This window comes from Artibeus jamaicensis, unplaced genomic scaffold (assembly GCF_021234435.1).
Source record: "Artibeus jamaicensis isolate MK-2021 breed Jamaican fruit bat unplaced genomic scaffold, CSHL_Jam_final contig_410, whole genome shotgun sequence".
Lineage (NCBI taxonomy): Eukaryota > Metazoa > Chordata > Mammalia > Chiroptera > Phyllostomidae > Artibeus > Artibeus jamaicensis.
The window spans coordinates 2,034,495-2,058,957 of record NW_026521820.1 but is presented as its reverse complement, the minus strand read 5'-3'; the positions used below and the strand labels follow the sequence as shown (position 1 = coordinate 2,058,957).

General features: G+C 37.3%; 1 protein-coding gene across 4 annotated transcripts in view; it reads left to right on the top strand.

Annotated features, from left to right (window-relative positions):
- CAB39L (calcium binding protein 39 like) overlaps window positions 1–24,463 on the top strand; it is a 155,039-nt gene that overhangs the window by 16,637 nt on the left and 113,939 nt on the right. Inside the window, exon 2 of one of the 4 annotated variants that reach the window (XM_053665374.1) lies at window positions 704–779. The exons of the other annotated variants lie outside the window; for them this stretch is intronic. The gene's annotated coding sequence lies outside the window, so the exon portion shown is untranslated. The remainder of the gene's footprint in view (window positions 1–703; window positions 780–24,463) is intronic. 4 annotated transcript variants of the gene reach the window in all.

Here is a 24,463-nt window from a genome sequence, read left to right as displayed (position 1 = left end):
TGGCGGCAGCACAGGGGCCGCGTGAGACCCAGCTCCAGTAGCTGACTCTGCCGCCGTCTGGTATTTCAGCGTTGGTCACAATCTCTGGTCTTTTAATTTCATAAATGCTGGGTAACCGATGGTTTATTGTGCTGTTTCTCTATAGATCTGCCAGGATTTTCACCCATGAGTACAGGAGCTAGCATCAGCGCCATCTTCCTAGCATTCCTTACAAATTTTTAATTTTACTATTGCTTTATCTTTCAATACTTTGATCCTGTTCTTTCTTTTCCTTTTGTAGGCCTTCTTCTCTTCTTCCAAAACTTATTGCTTTCTCCTTCCTTCTCCTGGCTTTTTTGTGTGTTTTTTTTCTTTTGTTTTTTTGTTGCTTTGTTTTCTTTTACCCACAAGACACACAAACAACTGGGAACTGTGAAAAGACCAGATTGGGACCCAAGGAGAGGGCATCTCAACAATAGAGACTGAGAAACAAAGTTTACTTTGCTATAGCAGAGAAGCCACAAGTTGCTGCATACCTGTATTATTATTTTTTTCATCATTCTCACTTCTTTTATATTCTAATAGTATCTTTCTATTCCTCCTCCTTTTGTGTAGGCTTCTTAGTCCTGGCTGGTTTTATTGTATTATCAGACAGGTTTTCTCTTTTCTTTCCTCCACCATGTATTTCTAATTTCTGTACTTCATGCCTTTTGTTTTCCTTTAGCACACTACCCGAAGGTCTACACCCCCTATTCAGACAGATCTCATACAGTCAGTCATATGAGCTGTTCTATACAACTGTAAGTACTTCACAACAAATCTACCAGATCTTAGACCACTTTACAAGTTCCTGAATTCTATTATTGGAGTAATTAACTCTTCTTGATTACACACTATACCTATTTACTATTCCTTACTCTCACCTTACCTCAAAATTTGACCGTCTGCAACCTCAGTGCTTTCTAGTTCCAACTCACAAGCCTTCCCTCCCCAACAAGAGGCTTATCTTTGTTCATCCTTTTGTAAAAGTGGCAAGTTGGGTTGAAGAATACGGTTAATATATGTATAGACTAAATATTGCCTATCTCCTGTCTACCACCTATGACTGTAAATATCATAAAATCCTCTTCTGCTGTCATAAACCATTTTGTCTCCCCCTCCAACTGATAACACACACATAAAAAAAGGAGTAGGTGGAAACAGAGAACATCAAGATACCTGAAGGAGTCTGCACCACTGAAATTCACAGGTATTATACAACAGGAGTTCACACCATAAACCCAGGGAGTCAGAACAGATCAATTTTAGAAGCAGAGACTAACAAGAAGAGTCTCAAACAATGGGAAGACAAAGAAATAATCCCCAAATGAAAGGAAAAGCAGAAGCTTCAGAAAGAATGTTAGATGAAATAGAGGTTGATCAACTATCAGATAGTAAATTCAAAGCACTGGTTATTACAAAGTTCAAAGAGCTCACAATGAGCTACCAGAAACTACAGGGGAGCTACAATTATCTCACTGCAAACTATAGATCAACATGAAAAAGGAAATAGAAATGATCAACAAGGGCCAAGAGGAAATGAAGAATATAATTTTGGACCTGAAGAACACAGTAGAAGGATCCAAAATCAGGATCGATGAAGCAGATCAGATCAGCAAGTTGGAGGACAAAATACAAAAAAACTCCGAGAGAGAGCAAGAATAGGAAAAGAGGCTCAGAAAGAACAAAGAGGGATTAAGATAAATGCAAGAAAATATGACACATAATAATATCTGAATAATAGGAATGTCAGAAGGAGAAGAAAAACAGAGGATAGAAAACCTATTTGAAAGAGTAATGATAAAAAATTTCCCTAATTTGATGAGAGAAAAAGACACAAATCCAGGAATCACAGAGAGTCCCAATCAAGAGAAACCCAAAGAGGCCCACTTCAAGACACATCATCATTAAAATGTCAAAATTCCAAGACAAAGAGACAATCTTAAAGGCAGCAAGGGAGAAAAAAGAAGTAACATACAAGGGAGCCCCAATAAGGTTAGCTACTGACTTCTCAATGGAAACACTTCAAGCAAGAAGAGAATGGCAAGAAATATTCCAAGTAATGAGAACCAGAGGCCTGCAACCAAGGATAATTTACCCAGCAAGGCTATCAATCAAGATAGAAGGACAAATAAAGAGCTTCCAAGAGAAAGGGAGTCTAAAAGAATATGCCTCCATCAAACCAGCTCTGCAAGAGATGCTAAAAGGACTCCTTTAAGGAAAGGAAGGAAAAGAGAGAGACAGAGAGGAACACAGATACAAAAATGGCAATGAATAAGTACCTATCCATAATAACCTTTAACGTAAATGGATTAAATGGTCCATTCAAAAGACACAGAATAGCTGAATGGATAAGAAAGGATGACCCACACATATGCTGCCTACAAGAGACCCACCTCAGGACAAAAGACCATCACAGACTAAAGGTGAAAGGCTGTAAACAACTTTTCCATGCAAACGAACAAGAAAAACAAAGCTGGGGTACCAATTCTCATATCAGACACAATAGACTTCAAAAAAAGGACCATAAAGAGAGATCCAGAAGGTCACTTCATAATACTCAAGGGAAGAATCCATGAAGAAGACATTAACATTGTAAATATATATGTACCAAACATAGGGGCACCCAAATATATAAAGAAAATGTTAGAGGACTTCGAGAAAGATATTGACAGCAACACAATTATAGTAGAAGATTTCAACAACCCACTATTCAAAATATATAGATCTTCCAAACAAAATGTCAACAAAGATGTTTCAGCATTGAACAATGTCCTAGATCAAAGAGAGTTAACTGATATATAGAGAGACCTTCATCCCAAAGAACCTAAATACACATTCTTTTCAAGTGCACATGGAACATTTTCAAAGATAGACCACATGATAGGACAGAAAACAAGCCTCAAGAAATTCAAGAAAATTGAAATCATACCAAGCATCTTCTCTGACCACAAGGGAATGAAATGGAAACCAACCCTGAAGGAAAAAAAATGGAGACTGAATGGTATGCTATTAAAGAACGAATGGGTCAAGAATGAAATTAGGGAAGAAATCAGAACCTTTCTAGAAACAAATGAAAACGAACTCGCAATAACCCAAAACTTGTGGGTCACAGCCAAGGTAGTCCTGAGAGGGAAGTTTATAGCAATACAGGCCTACCTAAGAAATGTTAGAAACATTTCAAACAAACAACCTAACCTTGTGCCTGCAACAACTTGAGGAACAACAACAAAGACAGTCCAGAGCAAGCAGAAGGTAAGAAATAACCAAGATCAGAGTGGAACTAAATAACATAGATACTAAAAGCACAATTCTGAGGATCAATGAATCCAGGATTTCATTCTTTGAAAAGATAAACAAAGTAGACAAGCCTTTAAGTAGGCTCGTCAAGAAAAGATGTGAAAGGACACAAATAAATGTAATCAGAAATGAAAGAGGAGAGATTACAACTGATATCACAGAAATACAAGGGATTGTAAGAAATTACTATGAAGAACTGTACACCAAGAAATTTGAAAACCTAGGCGAAATGGACACATTTCTAGGAAAATAGAATGTTCCAAAACTCAATGAAAAAGTGGAAAATCTAAACACACCAATAACAGCTGATGAAATTGAAGCAATAATCAAAAAACTCCCATCACACAAAAGCCCTGGACCAGATGGTTTCACAGGAGAATTCTACAAAGCATTGAAGGAAGAGCTAACTGCCATTCTTCACAGACTATTCCTAAAAATCCAGAAGGATGGGAGCTCCCAAATTCTTTTTATGAATCCAGCATCATCCTAATTCCAAAACCAGATAGAGACACAACAAAGAAAGAAAACTTTAGGGCAATATCGCCGATGAACGTAGACTCTAAAATCCTCAACAAAATATTGGCAAACTGCGTCCAACAATATATCAAAAAGATCATACACCACGACCAAGTGGGATTCATCCCAGGGATGCAAGAATGGTTCAGTATTCACAAATCAGTAAATGTAATACATCAAATTAACAAAAGCAAAGACAAAAACCACATGATAATATCAATAGATGCAGAAAAAGCTTTTGATAAGGTACAACACACATTTATGATAAAAACACTCAGGAAAGTGGGAATAGAGGGATCATTACTCAATATAATAAAGGCCATATATGAGAGACCTACAGCCAATATCATACTGAATGGGCAAAAACTAAAATCTTTTCCACTAAGATCAGGAAGAAAAGAAGGACATCCACTTTCACCCTTTATATTTAATATAGTATTGGAAGTTTTAGCCATAGCAATCAAACGAGAAAAAAAATAGGCATTCAAATCGGAAAGGAGGAAACAAAACTGTAACTGTTCGTAGATGATATAATAGGGTACATGGAAAATTCTATAGACTACCCCAAAACTGCTCAACCTAATAAATGAATTTGGCAAAACAGCGGGATACAAAGTCAGTACTCAGAAATCAAAAGCATTTTTGTGTACCAACAATGAATGAGAAGCAGAAATCAAGAAGAAAATCCCATTCGATATAGCAAAAACAAAAATAAAATATCTGGGAATAATCTAACCAAGGAGATAAAAGACCTGTATGCAGAAAACTACACTGAAGAAAGAAATCATGGAAGACACAAACAAATGGAAACATATACCTTGTTCATGGATTGGAAGAATTAACATCATGAAAATGTCCATAGTACCCAAAGTAATTTACAGATTCATTGCAATACCTATTAAAATACCAATGGCATATTTCACAGACGTAGAACAAGCACTTCAGAAATTTATATGGAACCATACAAGACCCCAAATAGCAGCTGCAATTTTGAGAAAGAAAAACAAAGTAGGAGGGATCACAATACCTGATACCCAAGTGTATTACAAGGCCACTGTAATCAAAACAGCCTGGTACTGGCATAAAACCAGGCATGTAGATCAATGGAACAGAAAAGAGAATTCAGAAATAAACCCAGCTCTCTACAGTCAATTAATATTTGACAAAGAGGGCAGTAACATAAAATGGAGTAAAGATAGCCTCTTCAGCAAATGGTGTTGGGAGAACTGGACAGCTACGTGCAAAAAAATGAAACTTGAGCACCAACTTACACCATACACCAAAATAAATTCAAGGTGGATAAAAGACTTAAATATAACCCATGACACCATTAAAGTCCTAGAGGAGAATATTGGCAAGAAAATCTCGGATATTCCACACAGCAACATTTTTACGGATATGTGCCCTAGAACAAGGAATATAAAGGAAAGAATAAACAAATGGGATCTCATCAAAATAAAAAGCTTCTGCATGGCTAAAGAAAACAGTATTAAATTAAAAAGACAACCAACTGTATGGGAAAACATTTGTCAGACACCTCAGAGAAGGGTGTAATCTTGGATCAGGAAGAAAATATACAAAGAACTTTCACGATTCCATTCTAAGAAGACAACTAACCCAATTAAATAATGGGAAAAGGACTTGAACAGACACTTCTCCAAGGAGGACATACAGAAAATCCAGAGACACATGAAGAGATGCTGAATATTACTAGCTATCAGAGAGATGCAAATTAAAACCACAATGAGATACCACTTTTCACCAGTCAGGATGGCTATCATAAACAAAGCAACACACAACAAATGTTGGAGAGGTTGTGGGGAAAAGGGGTCCTTAGTTCACTGTTGGTGGGATTGCAGACTGGTACAACCATTATGGAAAACAGTGTGGAATTTTCTCAGAAAAATAAAAATCGACCTTTCTTTTGACCCAGCAATTCTACTGCTAGGATTATATCCTAAGAACCTCAAAACATCAATTTCAAAGAACCTATGCACCACAATGTTCATAGCAGCACATTTTACAATAGCCAAGAGCTGAAATCAACCTAGGTGGCCATCAGTAAATGAATGGATCAAAAAATTGTGGTACATATACACAATGGAATTCCATGCAGCAGAGAGAAAGAAGGAGCTACTACCCTTTGCAACAACATGGATGGAACTGGAAAGCATTATGCTGAGTGAAATAAGCCATGTGTAGAAAGACAAATACCATATGATCTCACCTTTAACAGGAAGCTAAACAACAAAAGAAACAAGCAAGCAAAATAAAAACAAAAACACTGAAATAGAGAACATGGGGACAGCAACCAGAGAGGAGAGGGGAGGGAATTTAAGGGGAAAAAATGGGAGGAATTTAGAGGAGCAAGCATAACGACACAGGGACAATAACTAAGGGGGGTGGATTTGGGAGCGAGGTGGGGAGAACGGGTTGGGGTGGGCTGGTATGGGAGAAATAAACAGAAAAGTGTACTTGAAAAATAACTAAAATAAAACCGTGAGGTAAAGATAGCATTTGAAGCTGACTGATGGAAGCTGAAACATAGAAGTATGCATACTTCTATCTGAGATAAAATACTAATAAAAATAATACCAGTGTTTAAAACTAGATGGTGTGGGAGAAGGAAGGGAAGAGAAACTGCTGAAAGCAGGGAACTTGTATTTTAAGAGGGGAAGGCAGTGAACAATAATGTATAAAGATATTGCTGAAGAATTAACCTCAAGAATAGAGTACTCAAAAACTAAATACTAAAAGAAACTTCTCCTAAAAAGAGTGAATAAAACCAACCATATAGTGTTGCACGGGGATTTGTGTATACACAGACAAAAAATGAATATGACATGAAACATTATCACAACACAAAGAGCAGTTGTATTAATAAATGTACATGGGTTCAACTTAATGATCGCTGTGTAGAAAAGATCAGCTGTAAAATGTGTAAGTAAAGGAGTTAAAGAATAACTTGAAAATGAAGCGTGAAGATACCAGATACATGCAAAATTTTAAAAAGAAGAGTTCATCATCTTGGTATCTGACAAGGGAGAATTTAGTTAAAAAATCATTAAGATTGTTGATGATTATAGACTAAGGGCAACATGCACAATGAAGATATTTTTGAAATTTCTGTTTACCAAATGACAAGTCAACAACCTTGATAAAGTAAAAACTATACAAGATTTAAGGGAAAATAGAAACCTGCTAACAATAGGGGATTTTGACACAGGTTTTTTAAAAAAAAAGTCATGTTAAGTGGACCAAAGAAAAAAGTAAATAAACATATCAAAGTCTAAATCCACAAATAGAGAATACATTTTCCTCAAGTGCACATGGAGTAGTTATAAAAATCTACTATAGCCCTGGCTGGTGTGGCTCAGTGGATTGAATGCCTCCCTGTGAACCAAAGGATCACCAGTTTGGTTCCCAGTCTAGGGCACATGCCTAGGTTCCGGGCCAGGTTCCCAGTAGGGGGCGTGCAAGAGGCAACCACACACTGATGTTTCTCTCCCTTTCTCCCTTCCCCACTCTAAAAGTAAATAAAATCTTTTTTTTAAGGAAAAATCTATTATATTTTAAACCACAAAGAAAACTTCAGTTCCAAAAACTAAAAAGTCAACATTTTGGCTATGTACAATAAAACTAGAAAATAAGAAGTAAAAAAAAAAAATCTGACTCCAAGTTTCTGTAGGATGATGACAGCTGTCTAAATGCAGATCTCTCCGCACACCTTTAAGAGATTATGCAGATCTATGAAGGGAGCAGATTAAACCCCACCACCCTTGCCTAACATAATAAAAAATTATGGGTGTGTAGGGAAGTAAACACTGAAATGTGGCACACCAAGCTGTGGAACCCATGCTGAAGTGGTAAGTGAGGTTGAGATGTTCAGAACAGAGGAGAGGTAAGCAGAAAATAGGGTCAGTAGAATGCATATGAAATAACTGTAGAAAAAGAAAACTCCACTCTAAGGAGGAAAATACTAAAGTTTGAGAGCTGGTAAATAAAAGGAAAGGACTTGAAAGTGCATATAACAAAGAGGCAGTTTTAGAAAAGCATTGCTTCTGGGAAAAGATGACTTGGAAGGGGCACCATTTACCTGGAAGCTTGATGGTAAAGAGAAGAGGTGGTAGAAATTAAGGATCTTGGTGAAACAATATATCATACGTTCTCCTTCTGGCCCCCCAAATAGGAGTCATTGATTTTTAAAAAGTGTACTTTATTAACCAATAGAAGGCACTATTGAACGAAAAAGTGTGCTAAGCCCTAGCCAGGTGGTTGAGTTGGTTGGAGTGTTGTCTGCTATACCAAAAGCTTGCATGTTGATTCTGGGTCAGGGCACATCTGTAGGTTGCAGATTCCATCCTGGTTGGGTCTCTCACATCTGTGTTTCTTTTCCCTTTCCTCTTTTTCCCTTCACTTTCCCTTCCTTCTCTGTCCTCTCTATCTAAAAATCAACAAACATATCCTTGAATGAGGATTAGAAAAAAAAGTTTACCAGTTCTTCCAACTCCCTCACTTTTGCGTATGTATTATTGTCGTCTGGTTTAGGAAAATTAAAATAGAATTAACAAAAAATGGTAGACAATATCCATATAAAGTTACTGTAAGTAAGAAACATAAAATGAGAGTCAAAATACTTCAGCTGATGAAGTCTCACCAAAACATTCAACTGCAGAGCTAAAGAAAACTGCACAATTAAACTCCTGTGCAAATTAAATATCCTTAAGTAAACATTTTCAGAAATGAAGTCTCAAATACAGATTCAGAGCTTCTCCAAAATGCACAAAAAGAGGAAGATATGAAAAATTAATTACTGAACTCAGGAAATAAAATGAAGAAAAAAATCATTCTGTAGATTGAAGCTAACATTGCCCTGGCCAGTATAACACAGTTGGAGTGCTATCTCATGGACTCAGGGGTCACAGCTTCAGTTCCCAGTCAGGTCACGTACCCAGATTGCAGATATATGAGAAGGCAACCAGTTGATATATGTGTGTTTCTCTCCTCTCCCTCTCCTTGCCCCTCTGCCACCCTCCCTTCTCTCTCCCTCTCTTTCTTCCTCTGTCTGATGGCAATGAAAAAAAAAATGTCCTTGGGAGAGGATTTAAAAATAAATGAAGCTAACATTCAAGGTACCTGAAGGAGAATAAATTTGACTGAATGAATATAAAGGGCATTGAGTAAAGACAGGAAGACAGCTAGAAGAATGAAAATTAAATGAAGAAAGGTAAAAAGAGACAAAGTGATACAATATGTAAAATTAAGAGTTCCTTAGCTCAGTGAATTGAATGCAGGCCTGAGAACCATAGGATCGCAGTTCAATTTCTAGTCAGGGCACATGCCTGGGTTGCAGGCCAGTTCCCAGCAGGGGACGCATGAGAGGCAACCATACATTGATATTTCTCTCCCTCTCCCCTTCCCCTCTAAAGATAAATAAATAAAATCTTTTAAAGGTTTCTAAGAAGAAAAACAATAGTAGAGCTAATCATTAAGCTTTGGTCCATGAAAATTGATCCAAATGGTCAGCTCTGAGTCATGTTCTAGTAAAACCATTGGACTTTGAAGATAATGAAAAATTTTAGGTTTCCAATCAGAAAAAAGAGGTTAGCAACAAACTTCTCAACAGCAATATAAAAAGTAAAGCAGCTATGGAACAAGTTTAAAGTCTATGAGATTGTAAGCTAAGAATTTTATAACTATTATTCTATTCCAGAAATAAAGTAAAATCTATGATAAATACCACTATATATTTTTTAAATTTCATGATGAAAATGCTGCGAACAAAGTGAAAAAGACAAGTGACAAAGTGGGAAGAAATATTTAAACTTAACAAGGTTTGTCCAGAAAAAGTCCAGCAACTGTTAATATAGTGAGAATGGCTTGTGGGACATCGACATCAATGTAACCTGGCAGCCAAATAGAGTGGACTGGAATGTATATGCGTGAACAATGATATCTTCACTGTACTAGTCAGTGGGTGTGGTAGATGCCATTGAGTGAGCATGTGTACTGTATGACCAACACATTCAAAATGAATGAGTGAGTAGAGCAACACATCTACATCAAATTTTGTTCTAAGCTTGAACATTCTCTGCAAAAACTATTCAGATGATTCAGAAGGTGTAGCTATGGGCAACAGGTGATTGGCAGCTTCATTGTGGCAATGTGTCTGCTCATGCATCATGTCTTGGGCAGAGTTTTTTGGTGAAACATCAAATCACCCAGGTGGCTCAACACCTCTATAGCCCAAATTTGGCACTCTGCAACGTCTGGCTTTTCCCAAAAATAAAATCAAGTTTGAAAGGGAAGTGAATTTAGACCATCATTGAGATTCAGGAAAATACTGCAGGATAGCTGATGTTGATTGGGTAACTGTGTGAGGTCCCTAGGTACCTACTTTGAAGGGGACGAGGCATCATTGTTCTATGTACAGTGTTTATTGTATCGTCTTCAGTAAGTGTTCTTATTTTGCACATTACATGGTTGGATACTTTCTAGACAGACCTTGTATACCACAAAGAGCTAACCTCCTTAATGAAAACAATCTAAAAATCAAGGCAACCCTGTAGAAAAAGATGAAAACAGAGTTCACAGAAAAAGAAATGCAGATAAGAAACATGCAAAAGCTGTTGAACCTAACCCTGGCTAGTGTGGTTTGATTGGTTGGAGCATCAAGAGTCGCAGGTTTGATTCCCAGTCAGGGCACATGCCTGTTTTATGGGTTTGGTCCCCAGTTGGAGTGCATACTGGAGGCAACTGATTGATATTTCTTTCTAACATCAATGTTTCTTTCTCTCTCTCATCAATAAATGTATTAAAAATTTTTAAAAGAACCCTTTAAAAGATGTTGAATGTTAGTCATACAAAGATAAATGCAAATGAAAGCTATTCTGAAGATTATAGCTACACCAAGTCTTTCTCACCAAGATTCAAAATTATACAGCATACTCTATGATTGTTGGGAAACAGACACTTTGATGCATTGCTGGTAGGGGTACAAAAGCCCAGGAAGGAATTTGGCAATATCCAGCAAAATTTCATGTGCATTTATCTTTTAACCCAGTAATTAACTTAGAGGAATTCGTTCTAAAGACACACTGATATAAAAATAAACTCATTTGTATAAGATTATTTACAACAGCATCACTTGTATTAGTAATAGCTTGGAAACAACCAAAATGCCAATTGATAGAGAATTGACTAAAGTTACATGCAACCATGGAGCTGTCTCTAGTAGATGATGTCCCTTTCAAGTCATCCTTCTTCCCAGAAGTCATAAGAGATGTAGAAAGTTTGCATGTACTTGGGTCTCTCCAACAAACTCTCTGTGAGCCTGGGAGCTTCTCCCAGCACCTTGACCCTGAAAGTTTCTCCAATTGTTGCTTTCAGGCTTTAACTCCAGGGGCCGGGGCCCTAGCCTGTGAGGTCTGTCTCACTGCTGTCTCCTTCTCCTGGTTTATCTGTGCACGAATATGTGATCGCGATCAGCCAGCCACCTTGTGCCCCCACTGGGTCTGCCCGCTGCCACCCCACACCTGGGATCCACCAACTGCGGCCTGGGCTATTGGCTCTGTCAGGCCGCTTTTTCCTGGGTGACCCCTCTCCACCAGCCACTGACTCCGCCCCTCTTACCGGTCTGGCTGAATGGTTGTTGTCAGACTTCCATACAGTTCAATTTTTCTGTGTTTTGTTTACGTTTTTGTTACTAAAACTTTGTTGTCTTTAAACTTCATTGTGCGAGGAGGCACAGTGTTCCCCCTATCCCTCCATCTTGGCTGGAAGTCTCATATTTTCTAACTGGTGTTGCTTATGTATGAAAGCTAGTAGTATATGTATATTCATCATGTATTTGACTACTTTACTCCACTTTTATTAAATCCCAAGCCTTTTTAGTTGTTCATCTTAGGTTTTTGATGTATATAATCTTATTGTCTGTGAGTTGTAATTTTACAAAACATTTTCTACTCCTGATTCAAATTATTTTTGTTCCTTTGTTCCCCCTTTTGGTAGTTGAAAGTTCTGCTTCTTACATCTGTTGCTGTTTCTTGAGCAAAGTATAAAATCTAAAAAAGACCTTAACTTATTTGTATTTTTTCAGGTATTGTTATTGTTGTTTTTGTTGCATTTTTCCTCTATCACAATACTTTAAGGTTACTTTTTAAACAATTGTATTAAGCTTCACACATATCAACCTTCATTTAAAGTTAACTTTAAATTTTATCAGGTTCTTTGGTCAACTCCATATCTTTTCCATTATTTCTTTCATTTTCCTGTTTCTCCAGTCTCTTCCTTTCTCATCCTTTCATCCTCCTCCATTAATCTTAGCTTATTTTTCTTTGCCCTCACAAATGCCTAATAATTTGGACAGAATATACAATTCTAGATTAAAAATCTTTTCCTCTAGAAACTACATAAACAATGTTTTACTGTTTTCAACATTTGATTTCAAGTTATAAATCTTAATTCTTCTTTTAGAGTCTGGTTCTTAGGTGCTGCTCTGGATTTCCCCCCTTTGAAAGTTTGTAGGATTTCTCTTAGTGTTAAGGAGTTCAGAAACTGTAGAATGTTCTTGGAGTGGACCTTGTTGCATTATTCCCATACAAGCGTTAATTTAAATCTGAGGACATGTGTTTTTGTTCAGCTCAAGGAAATTTTCTTCCATGGTTTTTCTTCATTGATTTATTTGTTACTCTAAAGAGAGGGTCACATATTTCTGTTGTTTTTTTCTTTAAGAATCCTAGTCAATCAATATTGGCTCTCCAGATCAATCCTCTGCATTTCCAACCTTTCTCTGAATGGGTTCTTCTTTGTCTTTGTGTTTTGCTCTCCTCCCTAGGAGATTTCCATGGCTTAGTCTTCAAATTGCTTTTTATTTTTCAATTTTTGTCATTCTATGAGTCAGCTATATTACTGAATTTTTTGTTATGCATGGTTTTAATTTTAAGAATGTTTTATTGTTAATTGTTTACTTCTCTTTTATAGTAGCCTGTTCTTATTTTATGGCTATGATAGCATATCATATTTGGGGGCTATTTTTTTCTTGCTTTAATTTCTTTCTTTTCCCTTTCTCCATGGATTTGCTCTGTTTATATTTATCTTACATTTCTTGACTTTCCTCAAATGCCTGGAGATCCTTGATTGTGATTTATATTTTTAAGCAAGGCAAGGCTTTGTTCAATTACCTAAATAAATGGGGAAGGTGTAGAAATAGGAAATTTACAGAAAAAGAAAATTTAAAAGCTAAGCATGCATATGAAAGGTGCTAATTTTTATTAATTTGAAATTAAAAAAACAAATAATAATGGGGGTAACCTTTTAAACTGTCATATTGGCAAAAATTTTAAATTCTGATATGTCCAACTGTTGGGAAGGATTTGCATAACAACTTTAGAAAGTAATGTGGCCATTTTTAGTAAAGATGATCATCATACTCTTTGTCCCTTTGAATCCATTTTAGAGCAGTGTTTTTTTAACTTCAGCTTGTAACTCATTATGAGGTACTGAAATCAATTTAAGAGATAATGATCAGTACTTTTTTAAATAATGTAGGATAGAAGAAACAGAATAGAATGGAAAATATCGAGAGGACAGGTATTATTTTATGAAACAATTACATAATCACTTAATCATATATACATAACTTGTAGGTTGCAATGTAAAATGTGTTCCCTACTACAAATCACTCTTAAAAAGTTTGAACTGCTGTTCTAAAAAAATTCTTAGACAAATGTACAAGTAGATGTGTATAGTATTACCTTCATGTTTGTAACAATAAGCAATTGAAAAAAACAATTGCTTGTTTTCAATTCAGAGAATTGGTAAATAGTGATATTAGTCATAAGATGGGATGCTATACAGCATGTAAGATGAATAAACTAGAGATTGTAAAAAAGTGAAAACATGTAGGAAGGATAAATGATAGTCACATTATGAGCCAGAGGGGAATAGGATCATTAAGATGTACCAAGGGGGTTGCTTTAGTTGTTTTTATTTTATAACCTGGGTTGTAGATATAAGGGAACATGTTGCATTGTTCCTTTTTCTGTATGTCCCAAATATTTAAACTAAATTAAATTTAAATTCAATTAATACCTACAGGGAGAAGCCCTGGTGAGGCATTTTGATCATTTTGGCCTTGTCATAACCTATTTGTTTGTCAGTTGGTATAGCTAAGGCAATAGAATAAATTCTGTTGCCATACCTGGGACCTGTTCCCACCCATTTGGTAGGGTGAGGAGGGAAGTAGAGCAGATACATCTATCACCAGAAGAAATGGGGACCATATTGCTATCAGAGATTTCTTTTTCTTACTTTTCTGATTTAGTTATTTTCATCCTTATTTCCTTGAATTTTGGGGGTAGTTTCTTTTTAACTTATTTAGTTGAATTTTTTATTATTATTCCCATAGGAATTAATTATTATTGTAGATTCTCACCTCTCACACATGTCCTGCCAATATCAAAGCTCCCTCTCAAGAACTGTTTCTGATTTTTAGCATGTATTTTGTTGAACTCTCATGGGCTTGACTCTACCTCATCTATTATGAGGTTATAGATTTTCCTACTCAGAAGTCTGTAGATTGTCTCCATAGTCCTGTGACATTTAACTTTATAAAAGTCCAAAGACTATTTTTATTCCTTTTTTGTTAAAGTCATTTTGTAGTAATGAACTTTGAAAGAGGAATGTTTGTTTCTTTTAAAAACCACAGGACAGTGGTTTTTGGGGTGTCTCATCATTAATCCCAGTGAGAAAAATTCTTTAAATGACCAGGATCAGATCTTTTTTTCTGCTCAAGCTGTTAAATATTTGAAACATTTGCTTAGTCCTTGTTTTGTTACTGGTTTTCTTCACTTCTCCCTATTGTATAATACCTGTTTTTTTTTTAATAGGAAAACACTTTATCTTCTCCATAGCTCTATATATTTTATATATACTATATCCATCTGTCTATATATAGTGTGTATACACATACACACTTAGTATTTTTTTCTCTACCATTTTCAGTTTTTTGATCTTCTCTGGCTTTCTGGCTAAACTCTTTTTGTGTTTGTTTCCCAGTGCATTATGAGCCCTGTGAGACTCATTTTGAATTTCCTAATTCAATGCCTGGCATACTACAGTACATATTTGCTGAATAAATAAATGTAGAACAACTAATTTTGTGTCTTTCATGTGTCCTCAATTTTCTGTGGGGTCATTTCTTCTCTATGTCATACTGCATTGGGTGACAGGGGCTGGGTAATATGTATGTGTATGTGCATGTGGGGTTATTTATTTATTTATTTTAATTGTTCAGTTGCAGTTTTCTGTCTTTTATTTCCATCCCATCTACCCCGCCAGAGCTCCCCATCTCTCTCACATTTGCACCTCCCCCCCTTAGTTTTTGTCCATGTATCCTGTATACTTGTTTCTGTAAACCCTTCCCCTTTTCTCCTGAAATTCCTTCTCCTCCCCCTCTGGTCACTGTCAGCCTGTTCTCTATTTCAGGGTCTTTTGTTATATATCGCTTGCTTGTTTGTTTTGTTATTTAGCTTCCTGTTAAAGATGAGATCTTATGGTATTTGTTTTTCACTGTCTGGCTTACTTCACTCAACATAATGCTTTCCAGTTCTATCCATGCTGTTCCAATGGGTAGGAGCTCCTTCTTTCTTTCTGCTGCATAGAATTCCATTGTGTAAATGCACCATAGTTTTTTGATCTGTGGATCTTTGAATGGATCTTTGATTCATTCATTTACTGATGGACACCTGTTTCCAAATCTTGGCTATTGTAAATTGTGCTACTGTGAACACTGGGGTGCATAGGTCCTTTTGGATTAGTGTTTCAGGGTTCTTAGGATATAATCCTAGTGGTGGAATTGCTAGGTCAAAAGGCAGATCCATTTTTAGTTTTCTTAGAAAATTCCATACTGTTTTCCATAGTGGTTGTACCAGTCTGCAACCCCACCAACAAAGGGTTCCCTTTTCTCAATAAACTCTCCAACACTTGTTATTTGTTGCATAGTTTATGATGGCCATTCTGACCGATGTGAAGTGGTATCACATTGTGGTTTTAATTTGCATCTCTCTCATACCTAATGATATTGAGTATATTTTCATGTGTCTCCGGATCCTCTGTATGTTCTCCTTGGACAAATGTCTGTTCAAGTCCTTTGCCCATTTTCTCATTGGATTGCTGTCTCCATGGAGTGGAATCGTGTAATTTCTTTGTATATTTTGGGGATTAAACCCTTATCTGAGGTATCATTGGCAAATATGTTTTCCCATACAGTTGGTTGTCTTTTTATTTTAATACTATTTTCTTTAGCCTTGCAAAAGCTTTTAATTTTGATGAGATCCCATTTGTTTATTCTTTCCTGTACATCCTTGCTCTAGGGGACATATCAGTAAAAATGTTTCTACGTGAAATATTTGAGATTTTCCTGCCTATGTTCTCCTCTAGTACTTTAATGGTGTCACAGCTTATATTTATGTCTTTTATGTCTTTTATCCACCTTGAGTTTATTTTGGTGTATGGTGTATGGTGCTCAGTTCTCCCAAGACCATTGGTTGAAGAGGCTATTTTTAGTCCATTTTCTGTTTTTGCCCCATTTGTTGAATATTAATTGACCGTAGAGACTTCGGTTTATTTCTGGGCTCTCTGTTCTGTTCCATTGGTCTACATGCCTGGTTTTATGCCAGTACCATGCTGTTTTGATTACAGTGGCCTTGTAATACAGTTTGGTATCAGGTATTGTGATCCCTCCTATTTTGTTCTTTTTTCTCAACATTGCAGCTGCTATTCCGTATTGTTTATGGTTCCATATATTTTTGAAGTGTTTGTTTTATGTCTGTGAAATATGCCATTGGTACTTTAATAGGTATTGCATCAAATCTATAAATTGCTTTGGGTAGTATGGACATTTTCATGATGTTAATTCTTCCAATTTATGAACACGGTATGTTTTCTTTTTTGTGTGTCCTCTTTGATTTCTTTCTTCAGTGTTGTGTAGTTTTCTGCATACAAGTCTTTTACCTCCTTGGTTAGGTTTATTCCTAGGTATTTTGTTGTTGTTGTTTTGTTGTTCTTGTGTTGCTCTATCAAATGGGATTTTTTTCCTGATTTCTCCTTCTGCTGTTTTATTGTTGGTATACAATAATGCCTTTAATTTCTGGATATTGACTTTGTACCCCACTGTTTTGTCAAATTCCTTTATTAGGTCGATCAGTCTTTGGGTAGAGTCTATAGGATTTTCCATTTACACTATCATATCATCTGCAAACAATGACAGTTTTGTTTCCTCCTTTTCTATTTGGATGCCTTTTGTTTTCTTTTCTTGTCTGATCATTGTGGCTAAAACTTCCAATACTATATTGAATAGAAGTGGTGAAAATGGACAACCTTGTCTTGTTCCTGATTTTAGTGGAAAACATTTTAGTTTTTGCCCATTGAGTATGATGTTGGCTGTATGTCTCTCATATATGGCCCTTATTATGTTGAGTAATGCTCCCTCTGTTCCCACTTTGCTGAGTATTTTTCATCATAAATGGGTGCCGTGCCTTACCAAATGTTTTTTTCATATCTTTTGATATGATATTATTGTTGTCTTTGCTGTTTTTATGTAATATATTACATTGTACTGATTTGCAAATATTGAAGCATCCTTGCATCCCTGGGATGAATCCGACTTGGTCATTGTGTATGATTGTTTTAATGTATTGGTACATGCGGTTTGCCAATATTTTGTTGAGGATTTTAGCGTCTATGTTCATCAGGGATATTGGCTCAAGTTTTCTCTGTTATGTCTTCATCTGGTTTTGGAATTAGGATGATGCTGGCTTCATAAAAACAGTTTGGGAGGCTTCCATCATTTTGGATTTTTTGGAATAGTCTGTGAAGGAGAGGGGTTAGCTCTACTTTAAGTGCTTTGTAGAAGTCTCCTGTAAAACCATTTGGTCCAGGGCTTTTGATTACTGCGTCAAGTTCATCTGCTGTTATAGGTCTGTTCAGGCTTTCTGTTCCTTCTTCATTGAGTTTTGGAAGATTATATTTTTCTAGAAATTTGTCCATTTCACCTAGGTGTGCAAATTTCTTGGCATACAGTTCTTCATAGTAATTTCTCAATCATTTGTATTTCTTTGGTGTCAGTTGCGATCTCTTTCATTTCTGATTCTGATTATTTGGGTCCTCTTTCTTATTTTCTTGATGAACCTACTTAAGGCTGGTCGATTTTGTTTATCTTTTCAAAAAGCCAGCTCCTGGATTCATTGATCCTTGAAATTGTGCTTTTCGTCTCTATGTCATTTAATTCTGCTCTGATCTTAGTTATTTCCTTCCTTCTACTTGCTCTGGGCCGTCTTTGTTGTTGTTCCTTGAGTTCTTGTAGGTATAGGGTTAGGTTTTTTTTTGAAATGTTTGTATGTTTTTTAGGTAGATCTGTATTGCTATGAGCTTCCTTCACAGGACTGCCTTTGCTGTGTGCTATAAGTTTTGGGTTGTTGTGAGTTCATTTTCATTTTTTTCCAGAAACTTTTGTTTCCAGAAACTTTTTGATTTCTTTCCTAATTTTATTCTTGAAACATTCATTGTTTAATAGCATGGTATTCAATCTCCATGATTTTTAGTGTTTTGGGTTTTTTCCCTTGGGGGTGATTTCTAGTTTCAGGCTTTCATGGTCAGAGAAAATGCTTGGTGTGATTTCAATATTCTTGAATTTGTTGAGGCTCGTTTTGTGTCCTATCCTGTGATCTGTCTTTGAAAATGTTGCATGTGCATTTGAAAACAATGTGTATTTAGCTTTTTTGGGATGAAGGGCTCTATATATATCAGTTAAGTCAATTTCATCTAGGGTGTGTTTCAGTGCCACAATATCTTTGTTATTATTTTGTTTAGAAGATCTGTCCATTTTTTAGAGTGGGGTGTTAAAATCCCCTACTATACTGCCACCCAGATGAGGGTGTAGGTGGAAACACTGAGCATTCTTGTACAACCAAGCGTAAAGACAACAAAGTTTTAGGTAAAAAACAAAGCCAAAACACAGAAAATTGAACTATACGATAGTCCAACAACAAAGAAGGGTTCAGCCAGACTGGTAAGAGGGGTGGAGCCAGCAGCGGAGTGAGGTGGGGCAGGAAAGATCCCCTGGTCTGACCCAGTTGCTGGGTAGCAACAAGCAGACTTAGTGAGGTCGCAAGGCGGCAGGCTGACCTCGGTCACATATTTGCAAGGAGATAAACCAACGAAGGAGCAACCAGGGAGACAGACCATGCAGGCCCCAGCAGCGGGAAGCAGCAGAGGGGACTGTTATTGCCCCTCCTTGACCCCGCCCCCACATACAGCATCACAACCCAGCAACCTGGGTGGTCCTGTCCTGGTGAACACCTAAGACTCTACTTCTCATACGTAACAGGCACGAACAGACCAAAACATGGCTCAAGAAGAACTCAAAGCCCCAGAGTCAATAACTCTAAGCAACCAAGAAATAGCCAACCTATCAGATGCACAGTTCAAAACACTGGTTATCAGAATGGTCACAGTACTGGTTGATTTTAGTCAAAAATTAGAGGAACAAATGAAGACTAAATTAATTGAAGGGAAATGCACAGTATACCAATAGTGATGGAAAGAAAACTGGGACTCAAATCAAGGGAGTGGACCACAAGGAAGAAAAAAATGACCAAACAGAAAAGAATGAAGAAACAAGAATTCAGAAAAATGAGAAGAGGCTTAGGAACCTTCAGGACATCTTTAAACATTCCAACATTCGAATTATAGGGTACCAGAAGGGGAAGAGGAAGAGCAAGAGGAAAATTTATTTCAACAAATAATAAAGGAGAACTTCCCCAATCTGGCAAAGGAAATAGACTTTCAGGAAATCCCGGAAGCTCAGAGAGTCCCAAAGAAGTTGGATCCAAGAAGGAACACACCAAGGCACATCATCATTATATTAGCCAAGATCAAAATGAAGGAGAGAATTCTAGAAGCAGCAAGAGATAAGGGGACAGTCACTTACAAAGGAATTACCATCAGACTGTCAGCAGATTTCTCAAAAGAGACCTTACAGGCAAGAAGGGGCTGGAAAGAAATATTCCAAGTCATGAAATCCAAAGACCTACAACCAAGATTGCTCTGTACAGCAAAGCTTTCATTTAGAATGGAAGGACAGATAAAGTGCTTCTCATATAAGATCAAATTCAAGGAATTCATCATCACCAAGCCCTTATTATATGAAATGTTAAGGGGACTTATCTAAGAAAAGGAAGATAAAATATATGAACAGTGAAAGGACAGCAAACTCACAGTTATTAACAACCACACCTCAAACAAAAGCAAACTAAGAGGACAGCTAGATCAGGAGAAGAACCGTAGAAATGAAGATCTCAAGGAGGGTTAGTAACAGAGGAGTGGGAGAAGGAGAAAGGGGGAGAAGGTACAGAAAATTAGTAGCGTAGACAGTAGGTAGAAAATAGATAGGGGGAGGGCAAGAATAGTAGGGAAGTATAGAATCTATAGAAGTTGAGACATGTGGTCATAAAGTAAAGGGGGGAATAGTGGGGTAGGGGGTGTGCAGGGTGAAGGGGAATCGAGGGGGTGAATAGAACAACTGTAATGGCATAATCAATAAAATATATGTTTTGAAAAATCCCCTAGTGTAATTGTGTTACTGTCAATATCTTTCGTGAAGTCTTCTAAGCTTTTCTTTATGTATTTGGGTGCTCTTATGTTGGGAGCATATATATTTTATATTTACAATGTTTATATCTTCTTGGTGGATTCTTCCCTTGAGTATTATAAAATGACCTTCTGGATCTCTCTTTATGGCCCCTTTTTTGAAGTCTGTTTTGTGTGATATGAGTATTGCTCCCCCAGCTTTTTCTCCTTTCCATTTGCTTGGAAAATTTGTTTCCATACCTTCACTTCTAGTCTGTGTAGGTCTTTTGTTCTGAGGTGAAACTCTTGTAGGGAGCATATATGTGGGTCATGCTTTCTTATCCATTCAGCTATTCTATGTCTTTTGATTGGAGCCTTTAATCCATTTACATTTAAACGTTATTATTGATCGGTAGTTATTCCTTGCCATTTTTGTACCTGTGTTTTTCTCTCTCTGTTTTCCTTCCTTTCCTTAGAGCAGTCTCTTTAGCATCTCTTGCAGAGCTTGTTTGTTGGAGGTGTATTCTTTTTGAGTTCTTTTGTCTTGGAAGCTCTTTGTTTGGCCTTCTTTCTTGTTTGAGAGTATTGCTTGGTAAAAAGGCCTTGGTTGCAGGCCTCTGGTTCTCATTACTTGGAATATTTTTTGCCATTCTCTTCGGGCTTGTAGTGTTTCCATTGAGAAGTCAGCTGCTAGCCTTATTGGGGCTCTCTTGTATGTTACTTCCTTTTTCTCCCTTGCTACCTTTAAGATTCTCTCTGTCTTGGAATATTGTCATTTTAATGATGATGTGTGATGATGTGTTTTGAAATGGGTCTCTTTGGATTCTTCTTGACTGGGACTCTGTGTGTTTTCTGGATTTGTGTGACTTCTTATTAAATTAGGGACGTTTTCCCATTATTCTTCATTCAAATCGATATTTTTTATCCCTTTTTCTTTTTCTTCTCCTTCTGGTATTTTTATTATGGGGATATTATTACATTTTGTATTGTGCATTTTTTTCAATCCCTTTTTTTTTCTGCACCTCTTTTTCTTTTCTTGCTCTTTCTGAGAGTTTTTTTCTACTTTGTCTTCTACCTCACTTATCTGACCTTCTGCTTCTTGGATCCTGTTTCTGATTCCTTCTACTGTGTTCGTCAGTTCAGAAATTGTATTCTTCGTTTCATCTTGGCCCTTGCTGATAGTTTCTATTTTCTTTTCCATGTTCATATAGTTTGTAGTGAGTTCCCTGTAGTTTCTGGTAGCTCATTGTTAGCTCATTCAGCTTGCTGATAACCATATCTTTCAACTCAATATCTGATAGTGGAGTTGCCTCCAATTCATTTAGCATTCTTTCTGAGGCCTCCTCCTTCCTTTAATTTGGGGATTGTTTCTTTGTATTCCCATTGTTTGTGAGACTGTTCTTGCTAGCTTCAGCTTTTTAAATTGATTTGTTCTGGCTCTCTGGATTTATGGTGTGCACTTCTGTGGTATAATACCTGTGAGATTCAGTGGTATAGTCTCCTTGATCTCCCCAGCTCACTGGTCTTGGCCTGTCCTTTAAGTTGGCTCTGTTTTTGTCTTTGGGGTTTGATTGTTGTTGGGTCTTTCTTTGGAAGGTCCTTTCTACCAGTTGGTTAACTGAGGGTCACTCTGTCCACCAGCTGTTTTATTTTGTTGTGCTGGTGAGTTCATCTTGTACTGACGCTGGTTCTTCTGTGTGTACAAGGTTTTGAGTATTGTCTTTTGTCTTGTTCAGTTGTTTGTAGTGGGTAGTTTCTCCACTATTTAGTTGTATTTTCAGATAGGTTCTGGATTGAGGTTTGTGTGGTTTCCACACCCTCCTTCACCTTCTTCTGTTGTTATCTGCTTGTGGTTCCTTTGTTGTTGGATTTCCTCTTTCAGTGGGTATCGTGGTGTTTACCACTTCCACCTACTCTTTTTTGTGATCAGTAGGAGGGGAAAACAAAATGGTTTTAGACAGCAAGAGATATTTATACTAGCAGCCGGTAGAGAAGATATAGGTGATCCTTTGGCTATATATAATGTTAACTGTGATCTTCTACTCAACTAGCCACTTTTTAGAAAGGATGGAAAGAAGATAAGAGTCTTTTGGGGTAGGGAAGGATTGTGAGTTGGATCTAGAAAGCAGTGAGGTTGTTTGAGGTCAGATTCTCAGGGAAGGTGAGCATAAAGGATAGTAAATAGGTGTAGTGTGTGAGAGAATAGAGTTACGCACTATAGTAATAGAGTTCAGGAAACTGTGAAGTAGGCTAAGATCCAGGAGAGGTGTTGTGAAGTATTTACAACTGTATGGAACAGCTATTATTTACAACAATTTTAGAGCAACAATCTTATGACAGAATCTGTTGAATCTGCATAACAAGAATAGCTAGTATAGGACCTTGGGTAGTGTGCTAAAGGAACAGAAGTGACATGAAGGACAGTTAAAATTAGCAATGCACTGTGAAAGAGAGAACAAGGGAAACCTGTCCAATGATACAATATAACCAACCAAGCAAAGAAGACTATACAGAAAGAAGAGGAATAGAAAAGTATTATTAAAAGAAAAGATGTAATAATACTGAAAATATTGATAATACAATTATGCAGTAACTTGCAGGTTGTCTGTAATAGCAAATTGAAATTTATCTCACTGTCTCAACTGTTGGGATGCCCCCTCTTTGGGTCCAACTGGTCTTTTCACAGTTCCAGGTTTTTTTGTCTTGCTTGTGGGTACTTAAAAAATAAAAAGCAGGAGAAGGGAGGAAGAAGAGATAAAATTAGAAAGAAAGGAAGAAGGAATAAAACAAGAAAGAAGGAAAGAGGAAAAAGGTGTTGAAAGATAAAACAATAATAAAAATAAAAAAATAAATGATTACTAAAACAAACACATACACACACACAAAATACCTCTTGTTGGTTTCAAACTGGCCAAACCAGTTTTTCTGGTCTTGGTGGCTGCAGCAGGCTGAGGGGTGATTGGTATGATTTTCTCCTTTCCCGATTTACACTCAGCCAGTCTTCTGTGCATTGTCCCTAGAGCTAGTCTGGCACCTCTCCTTGGCACCTCCCCTCTGTGCCTTCAGTGTTGGATCCAGGTGTTCCTGAGAGTACTTTTCCCCCCCGGGGCGTTACCACTGTGGGCTCGGGTGCAGGAGCATGCGAGCCCAGCGAGGATGCCTTGGTCCCTTGGTTCAGGTCTGAATCCTTCACAGTGCCAAGGGGGTGCACAACCTAGTGACTATTAGGGTCAGTGCCCGTCACTTGCGTGACTTTCAACTCTCCCAAACCAGTGACCTCAGACCCCGCTGGTGACCACAGCCCTTGGGTGTTTGCCTCTTTGTCCTTATTTCCCTCTCTGCGACTTCAAGCAACCAAGTCTCTCTCGGTGCTGCTTAAACCTTGTTTGGCCAGGGAGGGATGGAGCAGTTTACCCGGCTCCTCCCAGGGACTCTGTGGCAGACTCAACTGAGGGCTCCGGGCCTGGGACTACAGGTGTACTGGTCCCCAAGCTAGTCCCTGGGATCTTATTGTCCTGAAGCACTCTCCTTATCTTCTGGTTTTTCAGTGTCCACCACAATTTTTGGTCTCTTATTTTCATATATGCTGGGCTACTGTTGGGTGTTTGCTCTGTTGCTCCATAGATGGGCTAGGTTTTTCTCCCGTCTGTAGGGGGAAGTGGAATCTGCTCTTTCATACCCCATCACCATCTTCCTCTACCATATGTGTGTGTGTTTGGTATTTTATCTTGGCTAGCTCTCTTTTTGTCTAAATTATTTTCTTGTTTTGTTTTTTTCAATGATGTCTGTTCTATCTCCTACAGAGAAATAATTTTGGAAGCAACCTTCCCTATCCAAGTCCACAGTATTTCTCTCATTTTCTTGTGCTTCTTGTTCTCCCTTTAAATAAAACCTACATTTTGTGTTGTTTATTCTGTTTATGTACTCTTGAAAGTGGAAAAGTATAATAGAGCCCATGTCAGTTCACTGGCATTCGTGTGTTCCATGGTGCATTATCACC